This window comes from Mustela erminea, chromosome 17, assembly GCF_009829155.1.
Source record: "Mustela erminea isolate mMusErm1 chromosome 17, mMusErm1.Pri, whole genome shotgun sequence".
Lineage (NCBI taxonomy): Eukaryota > Metazoa > Chordata > Mammalia > Carnivora > Mustelidae > Mustela > Mustela erminea.
This window is the reverse complement of record NC_045630.1, coordinates 39940181-39962339: the sequence shown is the minus strand read 5'-3', so window position 1 is coordinate 39962339 and position 22159 is coordinate 39940181. Positions and strand designations below refer to the sequence as shown.

At 35.0% G+C, this 22159-nt stretch overlaps 1 long non-coding RNA gene across 2 annotated transcripts in view; it reads left to right on the top strand.

Moving 5' to 3' along the window:
• The window catches only part of LOC116576089, a 66556-nt gene that overhangs the window by 25940 nt on the left and 18457 nt on the right, over nt 1–22159 (top strand). For both annotated transcript variants that reach the window (XR_004280045.1, XR_004280044.1), the window contains exons 2-3: nt 10425–10573; nt 20635–20722. This is a non-coding gene — a long non-coding RNA (uncharacterized LOC116576089). The remainder of the gene's footprint in view (nt 1–10424; nt 10574–20634; nt 20723–22159) is intronic.

The window sequence follows — 22159 nt, the reverse complement described above, 5'->3', positions numbered from 1 at the left end:
TGTATTATATATAACTAACTGTGTTTTGCTGAAAGAAAAACAAAAGTTGAATGGTTTTGCTTAAAAAACATTGTTAAAGGAAGAATTTTTATTATCTGAAATTATAATTTAAAGTCATGTAGCAAGTTTGGCTTGATTGGTATATGCTGTCATAGAATTTACAAGAGAACGTGCAAGACTTACCAAAAAGCAAAGAAAATCTGTGGTTTTCCTGTTCAATGCATTTTTTCCTGAGACGTGTAAATGGCTTGATTCTTTTCCCACCTTGTGAAATGGGGAAACCAATGAAAAAAATAGGGGCTGCCAAATAAAAGGGCGCACACCCTGTTTATATGAGCAATAAATACTTATTTAGGGAATGAAAAAAAAAAAACCCAGAAACAAGCAGAGCTGATTTGTGTCCCATTCTCTATGTACAATTTGATATGCCTATTTATCACACTTCAATAAAAGTGACCTGAAAACTTAAGGGATATTGTATCCTATGCAGAATGGAAATGTAGACTTGAACAACATCAGTCCCTAAAAGTTGCGCACACATTGTTCTAGTTCCCTTTCATGGAGTATTTATGTACCGTGTTTTAAAAGTTTCAATAAACCTTTTATCTGGAAGCAAATAAAATTCAACAAAATTCATGATGCATACTTAGCCTTCCTAAGTAATCTATAAGAAAATTCACAGGTTTCTTAAAACATCAGGAACTCACTTTAAGCAGTATCAGTCGAATTTTTTATTTACATTTTTTAAATGCAAATTACATTTTAAAGTTATTTTTGTTCTTAAATATCCACAGATGTTGTAAAGCAGAACTAAATCAGTTTCTGAATGTATTATGGACGAAATATATTCTACCTGTTAAGCTACCAAGATAAACTTTTTTTTTTACTTTTTACCTTTTATTTTTTTACTCTAAATTAAAATTGATACACATAATTTCCTCTCTAGCAAAACAAATTTGGTTTTCCTTGAAGGAGTACTATGTGTAACGGAAAGGAAAAGAAAAAGAAAAAGAAAAAGAAAAAGAAAAAGAAAGAGGAAGAATATCAATTAAATGGCACAATAGTTTGCCATTTGCTCTTATCATAAAGCAAAAAATGAAAAAGCTTGATTTTATATTTTAAGCATGTTCTATTGTTTATTACAGAAGAATCAGCATTCTTGGTATTTATAGACCATGTACACGTCCAGTCCTGATCTGTATTTATACTACAAATAAAATTTTAATTGTTGTTTCAATGTAAGTGCCATCACAACCATCATTTTGTTCATGCTCTGACTTTTAAAAACAGCTCTTCATCTTAATAGTTTCTGCTGCTAGCACATTATTAACAAAATAACATGTTTCCCTTCCATAGGTTTGGCGTATATTGCAGGGTGCATGTTTAGAAAGACAACAGCAATAGGAAATATGTCGAGGTGTGCTACCTCAAGCACACAAAAATGCAAGACAAAAAGAGATCCAGAAATCTGGCTGAAGCTTGGAAGAATTTTCTTGTTTGAGAAGTATGAAATAGTTTGAGAGTTTTGTTTGATGATAACAATGAGGCTAAAGAGGGAACAGTGAGGGGGGTGTTGAAACTGCTAAATCCTCTGTTAGAGAACTGTACCAACACCCCAACTGTTCCCTATCTCTTCCAACAGTGTGAATGGAAATTGCCCAGCTCACACCTGACAGTCACAGCAGAAATTTCCTAGCTCCTATTGGAAACTTGCTGGGTACCGGGTGGACCACAGGAGATACTAAAGCTGTTAGAAGGCCAGAGTCACCAAGCAGTCAAGAAATATTTTTGACACCTTCCATCATATCCATGTTTTATCTCTTTGAAATACCTTTTAGAGAAAGTTTACAAAGGACTACATATATAAACAAATACATACATAAGTAAAAAGAAAAGGGGGAAAGACTGAAGTCAGGAGGTACATTATCAGTGTTTCCTGAGGCAGCTTCCTAAAAAGCAAATAAAAGCTAGAAAACAGTGTGACAGAGAAGCCATCAAACATGCATTTATACGATGAACAAACAGAAGAGGAAAATTCACATACCATGCACAAGCCACTTGAGCCAAAAGATGTTACTATTAGAACATTTACACAAGTCTATCTTTGCTTTATCTACTTTAGCTCTTTGATCAAAATATTGCTCGAAGCCCAGTATAATATTGAGGTTCATATCCTTAATATTATTTTTTCCCCTCTAAATCGCCATTTCCAGGAAATGAAATTTTAGTTAGTCCTTTTCTATATAAACAAGATGATTTACTGACTGTGGCAATTATGTGCTGAGCTCATTCTTGTTCTCTTATTAAATACAAATTTTCCCCATCAGCTTCATCTAAAAACTAGGACATAGTACTCTGATGGAATCAAAGAAAGGAAGGGAAAGTTATTCTTGTCAGGCACTGGTAATTCTATAACCTCACCAACCTGAGAAATAGGTGTAACCAAATCTTGGTGGCTCTGTGATCATTTCTTTGAACAATGTAACTCATATCATCTATATGATCTTTAGGAAGAACCATTTCCAAGAACAACTTCAAATGTTGTGACATGAATGGGTACAATAATAAATTTGCCTGTGAACATGATTATTTTTATCTTCATTGTTTCCACAAAAATTTATGGTTAATAATTAGGATTTTGTAGTTCATACTTAAAAGTCTTCCATGATGATCCTTACCTAAGAATTTTGGGAAAATATTTTTTATTTTTCAAAGCATCAATTTGCAAATGGCGTAACCTAGTACTAAACCTGCTCGGCTTTACTTTTCTTTCTCTAAGGATCTAACAAAAGAGAACTGCAATGGCATGTCTTGTAATTTAGGATTTTTTAAATTTAGGGTTTTTTTTTTTAACAAAAAATATCCTAATGGCTGGCATACTTCTAATAATTAACGTGTGTAGTCCACACTATACGTAACAAAAATCCAAATAAATATGCTTTAAATTTAATCATTTTAAATTTGTACCCACTTTTCTTGCTCCTCTACAAACTGACTATATTTTATAGCTTAGAAATATCTTACTTGCCCTTGCAATGAACAGTGCTTTACACTGATAACTTTGTCAATTCATTTTTTTCTTTAAATTCAAGATATTCATTTTGCGGGTTTCAAATTCCACAATGAATATAAGATTGTGGAGACAGAATGTGGCATACTTACTTTTCGTCATCCTTGTATTTACAAAATATGAAAATTCACGTTTATTTTTCATCGACCCAATCAACTCTGAGTATAACACCTCTGATTTAAACTTATATTTACTGCAGATTTTGCTAAGAAAAAATTAACTTTAGATCCTAGTTCAGTTACAGGGGTGTGTATTACACATGGGGAAACACCTCTGACCCTGGTACTCAGGGCACTTTCCATTCTCATTTTTCTAGTGTTAAAATGTCACTCACTGGATGCTTACCAGGAAAGCTCATAACTCTGGCTTTGTAACACAGTTTAGGTTTCTTTTTATTACACTTAGAAGAGTCAAAATGCAACCTTTAATTTGCATTATCGTAATTATAAAAACACTTTTGCCATCATTCTTTATTTTCCTATTTATCTTGCAAAATCAGATAATAAACATTTAATAAAGCTAAATTTTGCATTCAACAGCTCTTGGATGGATAATTCCGTTTAAAATGTGATAAAACATTGCCACTTAAAGGATCACCATCTATACCTAAAAATTAACTGCAAATTAAGTGGCTAATCCTGTTAAAAAAAGAAAAAAAGAAACTCAACGTGATTTCAATGTTTCTAAGAAGCAGGGAAAGCACATATCACATCAGTTTGCTGCTCTCAAGGTCAGTACTAAGATCAGAGAGTCCCCACTGTATGATACAATTGGAAGATAAAGACACATTACTTCCCTGGGAAGCTTTGTCTGAAGCTTCAAGCACAAGTGGGTCAAGTTCCCAGTGATCCTTTGCGCCTGTCTAATTAATGACTGTTGCATTTAGTTTGCCTGGGACTTTATGATGATATCCTCCCTCCCACCCATAAAACAACCTTGCACACACCAAAATTATCCTGTTAGGTGTTCTCATTTCCAGAAGTTTGCAGGCAGAAGAGCCTTTAAAAAAATCTCATAACAGGTTTTTTTTTTTTTTAATTATCTTTCTTCACATGTACTTGATCGTCTAGAAAATCTGTATTCCAAGAAATGATGTTTTTTCTGCCTAAATGTTAAACATACAAATAACGTGAGATCACTTCAAATGCTAATGAGTGGGAGAAATGATTACACTCTACAAGCATGAGTTTAAATGGTCAGAATTTGCCTTGAAATGTAAAATTAATGATCATTTACTCTGGAGTTTTATGTGAGTATTGCATAAGTATGTGGAAATGGAGCCACTCAACTGTACAATGCTGCATTGTTTCATTTCCCATGTTTCTGTGTATATGTTACTGTTTCAGTTTCATTTGTCAGCAAGTGTCTGTTTACCCTGCTTCCTGTTATTAATTATGGGAAACAGGTTTTCTTGAAATATATTAGAGACTCTTTTAACTCTTGTCCAGACACTTCAAGGCAAGATATTGATGATTCCTTTAATGTCTGTACAAAGCCGGAAACTGAGTTAAAATACATTGTTGTCTCACACAGCTTACAAGTTCTTATCTCTCACAGGAAAAAAAAAAGGGGGGGGGCAGAAATAATTAAAATAAAAAATCACAGCAGCTTCTATTCCTATTACTAGACAACGAAATAATAGAGTTGGATATGTTCTTCATCGGCCACAGCAATTGACTAACATATGACAATGTGAATTCTGAGCTCAAAAATGTTTCAAAGATCAACTCAAATAGTAAAGTGCTAGAAGACAATGAGATATATTCTAACGTAAGTGTATCCACAAAGACACAAAAATACCAACCTTATTATTGGTGCATTACAAAGCTTTTTATATAGAAACATATGGTCAGTGCATCCAGCTCTCTGTCTTTGAAATAGGAGGAAATATACTTGCATGCATTAAAATCATAAAGGAGCCAAAACATCTGGAAGTTTTAGAAGAAAAGCAAAATAGTTATGGGAGGAAAGTCCAGATTAAAAAATGCAGATGTTTAATTGGGCTGTCAGTTATGTTATGAGGAAATAAGGGCAGAAATAACCAGAAGCCACTGGTGGAAAATTAAAATAGTTTCGTGAACCCTTGCCAAGCTAAAAGCAATGAAATCGGTAACATAATATGGACAGGGGCATTCTCAACTGAGATCTGAAAATGTTACCATGTGCAATTTTATAAATTAGCCATTTCCAAAAAAATCTTTTTCATTAAAGCACAATAAAAAGTTTTTCAGCCTCTCCTCTCTCTCTCTTCGGTCATTAACATCGGGCAGTTATTCGGAGTTTGGCTTTCATCAATGACAAGCTCTCCCCGCACCTTCCTCACCCGGTTTCTAAGACCCTCTAATACTGCTGAGTGGCCAGAAATTACAGATGCAAGGAAAGCTGACAAATGCCTGCCAGGCCCCTCCCCCATTGCCTCGATAGTCAAAGCCCCCGCCAGAACATGCCTGAGAGCAGCGCACCGAGAGACAAAGGCACAAAGATTCCATTTTCTCAGGGAAAATAGATTTCATGTGTAAAACACTAGTGAGAAAAAATTGAAAGCTGACACATATGTGCAATTTTAGAGAGGCAGGACTGAATATTTCAAGAAGATTGAAATTGCATTTGATTGCATCAAAGCCTAACAAATGTTGTTTAACCTAAAAGTCTTTTCAGTCTGTAAAAAGACATTCAGTGGCAAGATATTTTATTTTTTTTTTTTAAGCACATGGTTAAAAAGAAAAAAGAATCTTGAGCTCAGTGGAGGGATGTTGATTACATACTACTGTTGCATAAAGAATTAACACTGGCTCACATCACAGGGTCTACAAAATAAAGGGGGAAAGTTAAAAAAAAAAAAAAACAACCCTATTGAATCAAAGGGTTCAGAAAGATAATATTAAATCCTTATGAGTATGTTTCCTATAAAAAGAATCCCCTCCCCGCAGCCCCAGGGCATCGTTACTGGAGAGGCAGCGAGTGGTTTATTAGAGATTCAAACCTTGGCATCTGAGCCTTGCCAAGCATGCAAGTTTTAGCTTGTGAGCTCAGGGCCCTTGGCTTGCACAGTCCCTTCTGGCATCTAACAGAGAGGGCCGTCTGGTTGGTCTCCACACGCCAGGCAGTGTGTGGGTGCAAAGGCTCAGACTAGAGACAAAGGAAGATCATCATTTGCTATGGAAGGTCATGCTTCATGCTTTTCTTCCTACCTAAATTCTTATATGCCAGCAAAACATTTAGGGACGATAGGAGGAATATGCGAAAAAAGAAGACAGAACAAAATGAATCAGGGAATTAATCTATAACTTATCTTCAAGTGATATAAATAAATATACAGAGAGAAAGAGGGCGAAAGAAAGAAGGAGAGAGAGAGAGAAAGTTAGAAATTTTGACTTAAAGTGATCTTTCCATTGAAGGGAAGGAAGAAGCTTTCCCCCACCTGCCTTCTTAGATTTTTAACTAAAATCTAAGTGGGTGGTTTTTTTGGTTTGTTTTTTTGTTTTTTAATTTTTAATTTTAAGTATTTATTTGACAGAGACAGACACAGCGAGAGAAGGAACACAAGCAGGGGGAGTGGGAGAGGGAGAGGCAGGCTTCCTGCTGAGCAAGGAGCCTGATGCAGGGCTCTATCCCAGGGCCCTGGGATCATGACCTGAGCCGAGGGCAGATGCTGCACAACGGAGCCACCCAGGAATCCCATTTGGTGGGTGTTTGTGTTTCTTGAACTTCATATTCCATGCAAAGCTAATTCAGTTGTATATGAAAAGAAACCGGGAGGTCACTTTTATTTATTAAAAAAAATTATTTAAGTATAATTAACATACAATACCCTATTAGTTTCAGGTGTACATCATAGTGGTTTGATATTTTTATGCATTATGAAATGATCCCCACAATAAGTTTAGTTACCATCTGTCACCACAGACGATCATTACAATATTATTGACTATGTTCCTTATGCTGTACATCACATCACCATGACTTATTTATTTTCTAACTGTAAATTTGTATCTCTTAATCCTAGTCACCTATTTTGCAAACCTCCTAAACCCTCCTTACTCTGCTAACCAACAGCTTATTTCCTGTATTAATGAGTCTATTTCTGTTTTACTTTGTTTTGTTTTGTTTTTTAGATTCCACATGTAAGTGAAATCATACAATATTTGTCTTTTTCTATCTGACTTATTTCACCTAGCATAATATCCTGAAGGTCTATCCATGTTGTCTCAAGTGCAAGATTTCATTTGTGTTCATGGCCAAGTAATATTTCTTTGTCGATCTATTGCCCATCTTTATCTGTTCATCTGTGGATGGGCACAGACTGCTTCCATATCTTGACTATTGTAAATAATGTTGTGATGAACAAAGGGGTACATCTCTTCAATTGGTGCTTTTATTTCCGTCAATACTTACCCAGGAAGGAATTGCTGGATCATATATAATTCTGTTTTCCATTTTTTGAGGCACCTCCATTGGCTCCACCAATTGACATTCTCACAGGTGTGGATTTCCTTTACTCCACTCCTCGTCAATACTTGCTATCTGTTTCTTCTTCATGATAGCCATACGGACAGGTGTGAGATGGTATCTCATTGTGGTTTTGATTTGCATTTCCCTGATAATTAGTGATGGTGAGCATTTTGAGCATTTTTTTTTCATGTTTTTTCATTTTGTGCATCTGTATGTCTTCTTTGGAAAAATGTCTATTCAGGTCCTCTGGACCTTTTAAAATCAAGTTGTAGAGGTTTTTTTTTTTTAATATTAAATTGTACACATTCTTTATAAATTTGATATTAACCTTTTATCAGATGTATGTTTTTCTCCCATTCGGTAGGTTGCCTTTTTTTTTTTTTTATGTTTTCCTTAGATTTGCAAAAAACCATTTTAGTTTGATGTAATCTCATCTGTTTACTTTAGGTTTTGTTACCCTTTCCTGAGGAGACTACCCCCTCTCAAATATTTCTGTGACCAAAGAGCTCACTGACTATGTTTTCTTCTTTCTCAAATTGAGCCTGCTTACATTCTCTCCGAATCCTTTCAGTAGGATGCTGTTCTTAATAGATGGGTTCAATATTTGCAGAATATTTGGAACAGGCTTAATATATGTTGAAATGTGTTGGACCATTAACAGGTTAAACTGTAATTAATAGTAGCTGTCAGGGGTTAGAGTCCAAGAAAATGCACTGGGGAATATTTTAATTAAAAAAATTACAATAAAATTTTTAAAAATTGAGAACACATTCTGTATTGTGCCACTCCCTTTCAAGTTCCTGCAGTTCTTAAATTCCTTTAGTCAATAGGAATATCAGAGAGAGAAAGAAAAGAAACTAACAAAGTACTTCACAACCTTATAAGAGATGACTGAGAGGAAAAACGAGAATCTTTTAGGTAATCTTTTAGGTAATCTTTTACTCATAGGTAAATCCTATGACCACTCAAATGTTTTACACAAACTCTATTTCCACAACAATATTCATGTCAGGAAACATTCTAGCTGTCCCTCCCAATCTAATGAAAATATTATACAGCATTTTGAACAAGATAGTCATGCCATTAATTAATAAAACTACTATTTCAATTAGGTTATTAAAAATAACCTAAATGGGGTGCCTGGGTGGCTCATTGGGTTAAAGGCCTCTGCCTTCGGCTCAGGTCATGGTCTCAGGGTCCTGGGATCGAGCCCTGCATCGGGCTCTCTGCTCAACAGGGAGCCTGCTTCCCCGTCTCTCTCTGCCTCTTTGCCTACTTGTGATCTCTGTATGTCAAGTGAATAAATAAAAAATTTAAAAAATAATAATAACCCAAATGTTCAAAGCCTTCATCTATTTGCTATCAAAAGGGAGTGTTCCACATATCTGAGAGCTGGGAGCACAATTACACGTATTTAGCCACTGTAAGTTTAGTGAGTCTCAGAGCCTGTTTTCCTTAATATAATATGAGGAATTTTGTCAATCATAGGAAATTTGAGGGAAGGGGATTAATCCACAAAGGCAGTGTTGGCTCCCAAAATGCTAACATACATGTGTGCACAGTGGGAAGAGAGTGTAAAACTTCTGTTGTGTTTTAAAAGTTTAAAGTTTAGTATGAAGATCAACCCCATGTCATTAATGGAGAAAGGAAGTCTCTGGTGAATTCAGTAAAATAAATCAAGCAAAAGCTACCTAATCACCACACCACGGACCGGTTCATTGATGTACTTGTACACATTTTAGAATGTTTCTGTAACTTTGAATCTGATGCTCTGCAATCTCAAATTTCCTCAAGTGTATGTGACATATTGACATTAACTTTCTCCCCCGTTAGTCATGTGTCTGCTAAGCCAGTGTGCACAGAGTAGCAGAGTGAGCCCAAGTGAATCCGGGTCATGTCCCAAAGTCCACCCAGAAAATAAATTCCCTTAAGCCCCGCCCCTCACTGCCAAGTCTACTGCCTTGGCCTCGGAGGACTTGAACAGCAGTGGGGAATGTGTGAGGTTTTCCGTACACTTCCTAGTGTGCCAGCCAACAGGGTCGTTCATGCCTCTTCAGTCATACTTCCTCGGCAGCCCCTAGGGCATCACCTCAGGTGCTGAAGCACAGAGAAGAAATTTATGAAAAGAAAGCTTATTGTTATATGGACGATATTGAGGAAAATACTGATAATCTTTTAAAATATATGTATCCTTGAAGAGAGAACATGTATGTCTGACCTAAGAAGATCAACAAACTTACAGTCTAAAAAGTGTTTCTTACAGTAATTTTTTAACCAAATACCAAGATTCCCTAATTTAAGGGTAAAAAAGAAAATAATACTGTGCTTGTCTGCATTTAACCTAATTGAAAGGGAGAAAACCACATCGATTAGTCACATTCAGTATTTTCTTTTTCGAAAATTCAACTGCTGTCATAGACTAGGATAATGTTACAGAGATAACGTTGTGTTATTTAGATAAATGAGTCTCTATAGAGAAATTAAGATGATGAAAAACAAAGCAAATATATTTAATATGTCTGGTAATAAAATCTATTTATCTATCAACTGTAGTAATGGTAGGTAGTATTTTAAAACCTTTTTAAACACGGGAAATACGTCCAAAGGAAGATGAATCCTTATAACTAATTAACATTGCAAAGTTAGCCAAAGCTATCTGTTTTATCTTTTCAGGGGTTTCTGGTTGTTACTTGACAAGACATTTTATGGAGGGGAAACCCAGACAATGTTTTCTAGGGCCAAATTTGTAGCCCTAGAAAAGGAAAAAATTAGGACACGAGATGTGGCAGATCTCTACAGAGTGTTGGATTGGAAAACATCCCTGTAAGAGGACAAAAATCAGTTGTAGCTAATTTGCTTAGCATGGCCTCAGTTTCATTTAATATCTTTTTGTTTCATATAGGGATCTTGGCAAAATTTGCAACGAATCCATAAAGGAAACTGAAAGCAGTTTGATCTTCATCTTCAGTGACAGTCCCACAAAAGTTGAAGAAATATGTTCTGTCTCCAAAGAAGAGTACAGTTGTGCTCTAAAATTAAAATATGATTAAGGTATGACATTTCTTTTAATTCAGTTGCAATGCTTTGTTCTTTCCATTACAGATGATTTCTTCTTTTTTCCCCTCAGTCTCTCTCTTCCTTTTCTTCCTCTCATTAGCAGATTGTCTTTTATAATTGATGTTGTTTACTGTCCTTTCATCAAATATATGCCACATCACTTAGGCGAGCCATCCGAAAGGGCACCTAAATACACATTAGAAGGTTCTGGGAGCCATGAGTCGCTTTGACCGCCTCATCAGGGAAGTTATAATAAGCATCTTGATGTCACTGAGTGCAATGCCATATTCAAATAATAGCCTTCATCTTTACCCTCTTTAAATATAAAAGTAAACCTTGAAGTCTTTGAAGGACCCAACCAAACAACACACAAATGAAAATAGACCAGTGAGCCTTTGGGGGGAAAAATCCTTATGTAAAATCTGTAAAAAATCTTAGCAGTTTTTCAAGAAAGACCTCTAGGTAAATGATGGCTGTGAAGGAGACACATGTTCATCTCAATTTTATGAGGAGTATTATTGTGGGCCCTCTATACCAGTTTTGCTCCCAGCAGGACTTTTCTTTTCTCATCCAGTTTCAGGGCTATCTACTGTTCTCCGTGTGTAAAGCGTATTTAGTGGTCCCACAAAGCTGCACTAATTTAAAAAAAACAACACACACACACACACACACACACACACCACCAACAACAACAACAATAAAAAACAACCAAAAAACTTTGTCAAGTGGTCAGACAGACTGGAACTAGAGGATTATAGGTAAGAGGGATAAAATGAAGGGTTGGAAGCTATAATTTCTATTTCTGTGGTGGCAACCGCATCAGCTGTTGGAGTCAGGCAGTTTAAAGAATATGGCTACTTAAACATAGAGTCTGGGAAGAAGACACTTCAAAATGTAACAGTAAGTCAGGCCTCTCGTCGTAAAGATACACTAAATGAGGGGCATCCCTTGCTGGATCCATTTCCTGATTGTCCCAGCATCCCTCTTTCTCACACAGATGTCTTCCACTTCCATTTGATTCCATCCTTGCCTTTGACAAAGCCATCTATTACTTTATATATATATATACACATACATACATATATCTATGTGGGGTGCCTGGGTGGCTCAGTGGGTTAAAGCCTCTGCCTTTGGCTCAGGTCATGATCTCAGGGTCCTGGGATGGAGCCCCACATCATCGGATCCTCTGCTCAGCGGGAGCCTTCTTCCCTTCTCTGTCTCTCTGCCTGCCTCTCTGCCTACTTGTGATCTCTGTCTGTCAAATACATAAATAAAACCTTTTAAAAAAATAAATAAAAATAAAAGGAGACACTGCATCTCAAAGGGCTTCTCATTTGGCCGAGAATAGTTTGTTCTTGAACAAGATCTGTCGATTTTCAGAAATAGCCCCTCCCTGGAAATGGTTTTAAAGAACGTGTATGTACATATGGGTGTCAGGCAGTCAAATTTATAGATGGAGTAATTTGAAGAATGAATTATTATAGTGACAGGATTGCTTATAAAACGATGAGAAATATAGATGTCTGTCTAGCCTACATAATATTCACTACAATCTTGGGAATTTCATTCCGTAATTTGGCCTTATATTTTTATTGGAATTAACAGAATCAGAGGGTTGGTAGAAAGCACAGAAATTTTATAATACAGCTCTCATACTGAAATGAAGAAAATGAAGCCCAGAAAATAGTCTGATCCAAGTCGTTCTGCTTGTCTATAAATGCTGTTGGTTTAATTTTAGTTTTGCATATATTTAGGCAAAGAAAATATTTTCCCAGAAACTAGTTACAAATGTTTGAGATATAATCATTAAAATATGTATGTAGTAAAATATAACTATTATTCAATAGTGGATAATATATATTGAAGTTGCCTGAGGATTTTATTCATCTAGGAAAACTTGTTAACATATCTTCTCATCTCTATATATGTATAATATGTAAAACAGCTCAAATTATCTATATAAATGCACTTTATTTTTGTATACAAGTACAACCCACTTTTGACTTTTTTGTGTTATGATTATATATTACTCACAGTTCTGTAGTTTTAATCAGAACAAAAAGGATTGCCCAGAAGAAACTAAGGTAAGTTATTTCATAAGTTGGGTTGGAAATTCAGAAATTCTTTTTACATTACCAACATTGTGTTCTTTAAAAAAATAAGACAACCTCTTATTTTTTCATTTATGAGTATTTCCATAAGAACTGACAGAAATGGGGGTGGGGAGGAAATCCACAGTAGGTACACAGCTAGACCCTATTATTAGAGGCAATTGGGTGGCATCATATAGGAGGTATAGTTTGCTCTTGAAGATGGAATAGGTTTAACGTAAAAAAAAAAACAAAAACAAACTCACAAGATATTATACATATCAAAAAATATGTTTATAAAACAAAGCTTTTACATTTTTAATTATAACCCCTAAGCTGGCTTTCTAGTTTTTCTAGGATATGAAGGCATTCAAAAAAAAAAAAAAAAAAAAAAGAAAGAAAGAAAGAAGAAAAAGAAAGAAATATTTACTCAGATTAGTGTTGGGAACATCACATAGAAATATTTGTGGTGATGTTACTGGAAATGAGTATTTTTGTAAAGTAAACAAGTAGAATGGCTGAGCTTTAAAAAGCTTGCCACATTGCCTTAAGGTTAAAAATGCAAGTCTAGATGTATCTAAGAAATTGCAATTTGTTTAACTTTTTAGTTCTAAGCATTTTCTCATGCAAATATTTAAAAGATGGCTATGTCTTCAATTAAAAATGAACATTTTGATGAAGTAGTAATACTTAGGTTGTTTTCACTTTCCATAATTAAATGTTACTTGCTACTTATTCAGGGCATACATTTCAGTCCCAAATCATTGAGGACACATCTCAGTAATATAATATGTTTTTTGTTTTTTTTTTTTTAAATTAAACAGCAATTTTGTGACAGTTTTCAGGTTTGATTTCAATTTGTGTTTTAGGGACTTCAAATTTAGTTAAATAGCATCAAGATGTTAATTGTCTCTATGATCATTATAATTTAAATAACAATATGTAAAATACAGAACATGATAATACAATGAATGCAGACTTATGGAAAAATTGCATTCCTTCATCCAAAAAGTGGGGGAAATCAGGGCAAATGAGGATGAACATGATTATTTTTCCTGGTACTTTTATAGACTGATCTATGAAAGTTGGGTTTGATATACCTTGTCTTAATGGTATACGAAGCAACCTATGGCTGACATCAGAGTTTGTAGGTGTGTGGTATGTATATTCTTAATAAAGATATCTATGATCCAACATTGCAGAGATAATTAGGCTTCACATAAAACTACCTCTTCTAGAATCTTCTTCAGGGACAAGGAAATGCAGCTATGTATCACCTGCCCCTTCTACAGGTAGTGCCAAAGGATCTAACTCAATGAAAATTCAAATCAAAATGCACAAAAATACAGGATTGCCAACCTGCTTTTTGTATTGCCAGATAAATTATATATGCACAACAATATTTTCCCATTGTTAATTTTTATGTTGCACAATTATACTGAATTTTGAGTGGCATCTTTAACAAAAGAAGCCTAGAAACATCCTTTGGTAACAAAAGAAAAAGTCATCACGTATGCTTGAGAAAACATTTTCAGAGTTATTGTGGGGATTGCTGAAAGACACATTGAAAGATGTTTATGGCTCAAGAATATATTTCACTTAAAAACTGGGCTGTGCTTTTGTATTTTATCAACTTCATAATCATAAAGGAAACTTAGAAGGAGAAGAAATGTAAGTGAAAATCTTGTTAGGAACAGTAATTATACAGTTAGCAAAGTGACTGCTTATTTTTTCAAGATGAAGTTTCATTTTAAGGAAATAACATTTTTGGGAAAAGAAGTTGATTAACAAAACTGAGCATTCATGCAAGGCAGTGTGCCACATAACTCAAAACGCCAGTGCAAAAACGTCAGCTGGTAGAGGGGATTCAATGCTGGTCTATCATAATTAGACATATTTTCTCCACTGAGAAGAAGAGCTCTCTTCAAATCTTGAGCGCTAGTGTGGATATGGACATTTTGAATATGAGAAAAGGGAATTTGATTCATATTCTATGGTTATATGGCCATGATGGAAGGTTTTGATTTCTCCAGGGGGTATCATGGAAATCACAATAACTATGACCAACTTGTGTTGACTAAATAGGACTTAATTTTTCTCTGGGCCAGGGTTCCTCAACAGAGGCACTATTGATATTTTGGACGAGATAATTCTTTGGCATAAGAGATTGTATATTGTAGCATTGTGCTTTGTAACACTTTTAGTCAGTATCCTTGGCCTCGACTCACCACATGTCAGTAGCATTCCTCTCTCACCACATTGATATTACCAGACATTGGCTTTGGTTGAGAGCCACATGTCTAGACATTTTTCATTTCTTCTCTTATCTCAATGGAAAATGAGTTATGTTGATTTTTTGCATTATCTTTAATAGACATTTTCTATAAAGTACTTTTATGTACTAAGTGAAGAAATGGTTTATAATGTTAATGTCTCTGCAGGTTACAAAAAATAGGAATCTCAATGGTATATTCATTACTTGAAACATTAAATATTGGATTAAAAATACACAGATTATAAGGGATACTGAATGTGAACTCACACTTTGTGCCATACCTGAAAACTTGCACTGTAAGCCAAACAAATTAATGCATGTTTGCCTGTGATTGGACATGAAAAATTTCTTCTTGTGTATTATAGTTAACTATAGCAATACATTTTCAAAGGTAACTTTCTGCAGCAGAGAACAAATTAAAACCCTACCAGATACTTTTTCATGGAGTCCTGATTATAGCAGGACAGTGGCCCTCATTGCGCTTTCCATAAATGTTGGCTTTCTCCATCTACTAAAGCACAATTTCCCTGGAACGGCTCACCAAATACTGAAAACAAAAGCAAAACATCTGCAGAGAACTTGGGAGATCATCATCAAAATGGGCTGATAGCCATGTATTTAAAATGTGGATTATCAACTATTTTTTTAACTAACAACAATGAGATGGTAGAGAATTATTAACTTGATACGTTTTTGGGACTTGAGGGGTTTTTCGGTGGAAATCTACTGATAGGAAAGGAAAAAAAAATAAGCTACGTGGAAGTCTCAGAAGCAAGCCATCAAAAGAGAAATATGCAGGAAATAAGGAACCCCAAGTTTTTAGAGCATAGAGGAAAAAATGTGTTGATAGTATTGATCCACTGGTCTTCTAAAAACTGTGAAAGTCATTAAGCCAATACGTCTTAGCTTGGTTTAGCTTTAACCCAAAAAAAAAAAAAAAAAAAAAAAAAAGCTATATGAATGATTTCGATGTATTAAATGATGTTTTATTTAGCTTTTGTACACAATTATAAGTGTATGTGGCTTCCCCATTGAGTACCTGGAAAACTGAGCCGATTTGCCTTTCCTTCTTTTTTTATTTTTAATTTTTTTAAAAATATTTTATTTATTTATTTGACAGAGATCACAAGGAGGCAGAGAGGCAGACAGAGAGAGGGGAGAAAGCAGGTTCCCTGCTGAGCAGATAGCCCGATGAATGCGGAGCTTGACCCCAGGGCGGGATCATGACCTGAACCAAAGGCAGATGATTTAACCCACTGAGCCACCCAAGCACCCCTGCCTTTCCTTCTTGATGGCGTTCATGTACTTTCTCCAAGCTTTTTAAGATTGCCTACTTAAAACCCCTCTACTAATGATATGGAGGCATTAAAATTTAAATACAACTAATAATTATATTTTATTATATTTTTCAGACTTGAGATTTATAAACAGTCTCTGGATCCATGAAAGATAAAAAAACAGGTTTGCCTTTTACAGACCTTGAGTCCTACACTAAGAATAGACACAGGCTGAGTTCCTTTCTAGCATGAATTCGATTATCACTGAACATATAGCCATGAATCTATAATGCCAAGAGTTAGACATAACACTTGGAAGGCTTATAGCTCCAACTTGTAGTAATGAAATTGTAAGATAGAGTTATGCTTATAGCTTTTTCTTTCTTTAAAAGAACTCAGTAACGGTACTTTTTTTTTTTTTTTTAAATCTGCAGTGAAGTCTTTCCCTGGTAACACATAAACAGAAAAGTGAATATGAGGACTTATCATTGTTACTGAATTTTAAAAGTAATAAAGCATTTTTATAGAAGATACGTAGGAAATTGAAAATATAATTTCCTTTGCCAATGCATTATGTCACTATTTCTTGCAACTTAATTACTAAAGGATGATTTTAATAATCACACATTTTCTAGGGCAAAATTTCCCAAGCTTTTGCAAATCAGAATTACTCGGAAGACGTGTTAAAATATAGATTGCTGGGTTTCAAGCCCAGCAATGGGCAGGGCCCGAGAACTGCATTTCTTGCAAGTGCTCAGGTAATCCATGCCCAAAAAGGCCCATGGCTTTAGACACATACTTATTTCTGATCTAGCTTCTTACTGTGCTTAGTAACTTTCTCTTTATTGAAAATGGGAAGGCCCACTTAAATGTAAATAATGTTAAAAGAGTTGTATATATTCCAGTTTACTCATCAGTAGTAGACCAAATCAGATTTGTCACTGAGAGGAATGACTTATAACAGTGGATGTTTTTAATAAAAGATTCTCCACATAGCATTGAAAGACAGGAAACCCTAAAGGGAAAAAGAAAACTGATAAAACTACACTCAAACAGGGCTTTAAATTAGCTAAAAACTTTTTTTTTTTTAATCCTGCCTGCTTAGAAAGTAAAAGTACACTTTCTCACACTTAGCAAACGCTTAGTTATCAATATTTTGTTCATATTTTTCCTTAGTCATCCTTTTTCCACTTGCCAGAAAAGAATTAATCATTCTCACCATTCAGCGTCCCCCCCAACCACAGTATACAATTGTTCTTGCCCTTACATATTATACAGCTTAAAAATGTACAGCGCGACCCTACTAATTCAGTACTTTTATTTAAACGTTGGCAAGGTCCCATTAAATTTAAGATGTCATTACACTACAGGACATTAACTATACTGAATAAATTACTCAGGATTCTAAACAATCTTTTCAAAGGCCTGTTACCTACAGTTGTACAGGCTGTGCACTGCACAACTTCTGGAGGCACCTTTGATCTAGATGATGATGTGAATGGTACTCTCTGGAATTGTGTGATCAGGTGTTCTTAGTCAGAAACAATAGGCCATGTTTAATAAGACAGACATAAAGTTCTTGTTTTAACTCCAAAATTCTTGGAGAATTGCAGAAGAATTGCACATGTGATTGTGTCTGATTTAGTTGACTGCTGTTAGCTCAATATGGGTCAATAATAATCCACACCTTTCCACAAAAACCGTGAAAAGCTTAGTGTTTCAGTGAATTGGGTTTCTGGTGTGAGGGAAATGAGAAGTCTCTTAGCTTCGTAGCTGGTAGAATGAATCCAGAGCTGACCATTTCTCAGATACTGTTTTCAATCCTGCCTTGTTTGGAGGTAAACCAAGGTACCAACTGCGAATGTTCATTTACAAACAGCACTAAACAGATGTTCCACACTCAGCACAATAACTGAGAACCTTAGAAAAGAAAGAAATTGTTGAATTTTTTTCAGTTAACCTCATTGACCTGTGAACAAATACATACCGGTTTTGCCAGTGAGGTATGCCAAAATAGCACCTTGATTCTGGCTTTGGAATGGCTTTATGGACTTTTTGATAACTTCTAGCCTTCGACAACACAGCAGGGGAAGCTGAGAAGGGAGTTATTTTTAGCTGAATACTGGAAAATCATCATCTAGTTTCCTCTGCTCAGTCACTAATAACCACAGACAGCCTTAAAAAGAGTTGTTGATTAATCTGTGTCCAAACATTTTATTTTTTTCTTAATGCTGGCATTCGGAAACACTTACAGTTAAACCTTGCCGTCTGCTTCTTCTTAGAAGACCAACTTCTGCTGATAATACCTATTAACACTTTATCGATGCTTTATAAAACTAGCAGTATAAGGCTTTGAGAGTGTCCACTTTTGTTTCCCACCCATTTTAACAATCCTAGCCCATCCTCTTCCGCAGAAGCAAATGTACAAATGTGGAGACGCTTCTGCATGAAGACCGAGTTCATAATGTGCACATCCAAAGCACTGACATTGATGCCGTATCCATGGTTTTCAAAGGGGAGGGTAATCTGTGATAACAAAATTGTATCCCTTCCTTCCTGCAATTACCTCACTATCCTCACAGCCTTGACATCTGGAAACCCACAGCTACAGTAGCAGCTGTGATTCCTGTTGTACAACAGGAAGTTGACTACACATTCCAAAGCGCCCTCATTGTTTTGATATTTTTCTGGCTGCTTAAGAAGCTTGGATAAACATATTGGAGCACACTATTGTGTCCCAATCGCAGTTTGGAACCGTACACCTAAGTGTATCTTGTCACAGTCTGAACCACTTCTACATATGGAAGCTTGACTTTTTCTTCATGACTGATGACTGCTCATTGTGGTCATGGTCCAGAGTTAACCATGTTTGACATTGCACACTTTATTAGAGAATTAACTGATTTTGCTCATAATTGCACTCTTTTCCAGAGTTTATTTGATGGTTTCACCTCCGCCATAATTTTCTCAAGTAATCAGCATGGAAGGAGGCTTCTGCAAAGACGTGCTTCTATCTAAATACTTGGAAGAGGATTGATTATTTGAAGTTACAAATTGATTCTCATAGTATTGTGGGAAGCACTATGCCTTGCATTTGCTCACAGAGGGTCTCACTTAACAGAGATTTTCAGATCCTTATCAGTCTGCTAGAAATCAAGAGATTTCCAAAAGGAGTGCAGAATTATTAGTATTGGGCAAACACAATTGTATTTAACTTCACTAAATGTCTGAAACTGTTTTGTGTTTTTGAGCCAGTAAAATTATAATGTTGTTTATTCAGAATTCCTTTATTCCTTGGAAAGAACCAAAAGAAATAAGTATTGTGTTGTTTTACTGTTAATTTATCTTTAAAGTGGCTACAAAGAATAGCTATCTTCATTATAAGAGCATTTGTGCTTTTTTTGACTCATCAAATTAAGAATGAAATGGATTTTAGTAACACCCTACAATTGCCTTATTAATCAAAATTATTACCAATGATCTCCTTGAAGCTAAACTGGTTTGCTGTGGAACAGGCTGAGGATTGCTGTTCAAATTCAGAGCATAACTCTGCAAAAACATACTGACATACGATTTTTATTTAATTTACAAATTTTACTAAGGTTTTCTTCTTTCCTATATTTCCCCCCAAACGTAACAATATCCCCCATTGTATATTTTTATTTGCCTTAATCTCCAATTTAATTTAATTTTTCTTTTTGCTCAATTACTTCTTCTGGAATTTTATACTCATAAGTGATGAAATCTCAATCTCTCTCTCTTTCATAATTAAATAGTTGATTTAAAATAATTTTTCATGTCCTCTATTCTAGTGACTATAATCTCTGGTATTGCCTTCTGGTTAGAAATATTTTTACACTGGGTTTATAATAAATTTCCTGTAATACTGATTCCGTGTATGCTTAAGCATTTTGTCAGTTTTATACAAATATTCCTCTGATAAGCAGAAGTTATTGTGTCTTCTCCTAGTATTTTAATACTCCAGTGTATACTGAGTGTTTAAATAACCATAAAAGCAATATTTGTTTGCATAGTTATTGGCTTGTTTACCATCAGTGCTCCAGAAAATCTTGCTAGGCAATCTGCTTGGGGCTGATACTTATATAACCATTAGCAATTACGGATTCCAGAAAGTTGTTGGTGTGATTTTTTTTTTTTTTAAATCTCAAAATCAGATACAAAATATACAGTGTATTCCTCGGGTAGTTTTTTTTGTTGCTATTCATGCTCTGGCCTTTACTTGTTATCTTAACTGTAATTCACTTTTCCTCAAAGTGCACTGAGTAATAGGAAATTCTATATCAAACTTGGGTTCTTCCTAGACATTCATAGACAGATGCATTATTTTCAAAATTAGCAAAGCAGAATTATTTTTATATGATGGTGCTTTTACACATCATTTATGTTTTGCAGGCGTTTGGGTAATATGCCAGTGATGTGCTTTTCATTGTCGAGGAATCCATCTACTACACAAAAGAGGCACGGGTACACCATCCAGCAGGTGGGGACTTCTGTCATCTACCATATGTATTGAGCTCTGGGGGAGATAAAGAAGAATGCATAGGACACTGCTCTCAGGGAGGTTACACTCTATAGAGTCTATACTAATAATATGCCACCAATGGGCAACAACAAAAGCTAGGCAAAGACTTTTTAACAGTAACCCCTCCATTCGTCCCCACACTGGGACAGGAAACAAAAGAAGCCTCCGTGGCTCCTGAATACAAACCACTCTCTGAAATAGTTAGAAGAACAGCATTAATGAAGAGTTCAGGTACAAGCTTTGGTTGTGATTTTGTTTGCTTATGGATGGGTGTTTTGTTAGAAAAGCCTGATGCATTTAAATTGTCCTTTGAGCATGACCTGCACCAGAAATAGTGCTGAATAAGCTTTTTTTCTTTTTCTCTCGTTTTTTAAATGACTTAATTTTCAAAACTGTCAGAAAGTTGACTTTTAGAGTTTTGTTATGTCATTATAGAACCCAATTATCAAGGAAGAAAAAATAAATACTATTTGTGCATATGACATTTCACTTTTAAACTATTTCCAACCTGACTTTAGTAGTTTATTATCAAAATTTTAGCAGATAGTAGGATTTGACAGAATAAAAATATGATTTTTGGCCTTTAAGTATACTACTTCAATCATCCCCAAAATTTCACCTTGAAAAGAAACTGGAAATAGTTCTTATGTGTGAGAACAGAGAAAAGAAACAAATGATATTTATATAATATTAGATTCAATCTTGGCAAAAATATTCTTAACTTGGGATCTGTTTTTTTAAAATTACCTCTCATTTTTTAAAATTAAAAGAATCAAAATGTGAATACTTAAGACCTAAGGTTTAATGGATTCTGGAAACTATCACTGGCATCCTGCAGTCTAAAAACAATATTTGTTTTTTACATGAATTTATAATGAGCTATCAGGACTATGTGCAAATCACAATGAGTAATTCTTACTGTCGGATTTTCCAAAGAACAAGACATAATGAATCTATTATGAACATCTCCCAGATTATGTTCCCCTTAAAATGTAACATATATACGTAGAATTTAAAGCTAAAAAATTGTTAACTATCACAGATTTTCAATAATTAAGAGACTTGCTCAGGAGAGAATTCACTGTGAATTCACTGATTTTGCAAATGATTTTATTACATTAAATTTTATTACAAATTACTAGCTCGTGAGGTTTCTCACAGAGGTCAAACATATGTTTATGTTCTGCTAAGTCTTAAAAGCAAAATACGTCCTTATTCTTTAAGAAACGTGTACAAAAGAAGAGAAGAAAACAACAGTGTTCTTAATTCCTAAGATACAAATGCCAGTAAACACCTCAAGACGTTTGGAATTAGAGTCTAGTCACTTTAAACCCAGATGTGTGTATTTTGAGCACATTTTTTTTGAGCACTACATAGTCATAAAGTAACCTAAAA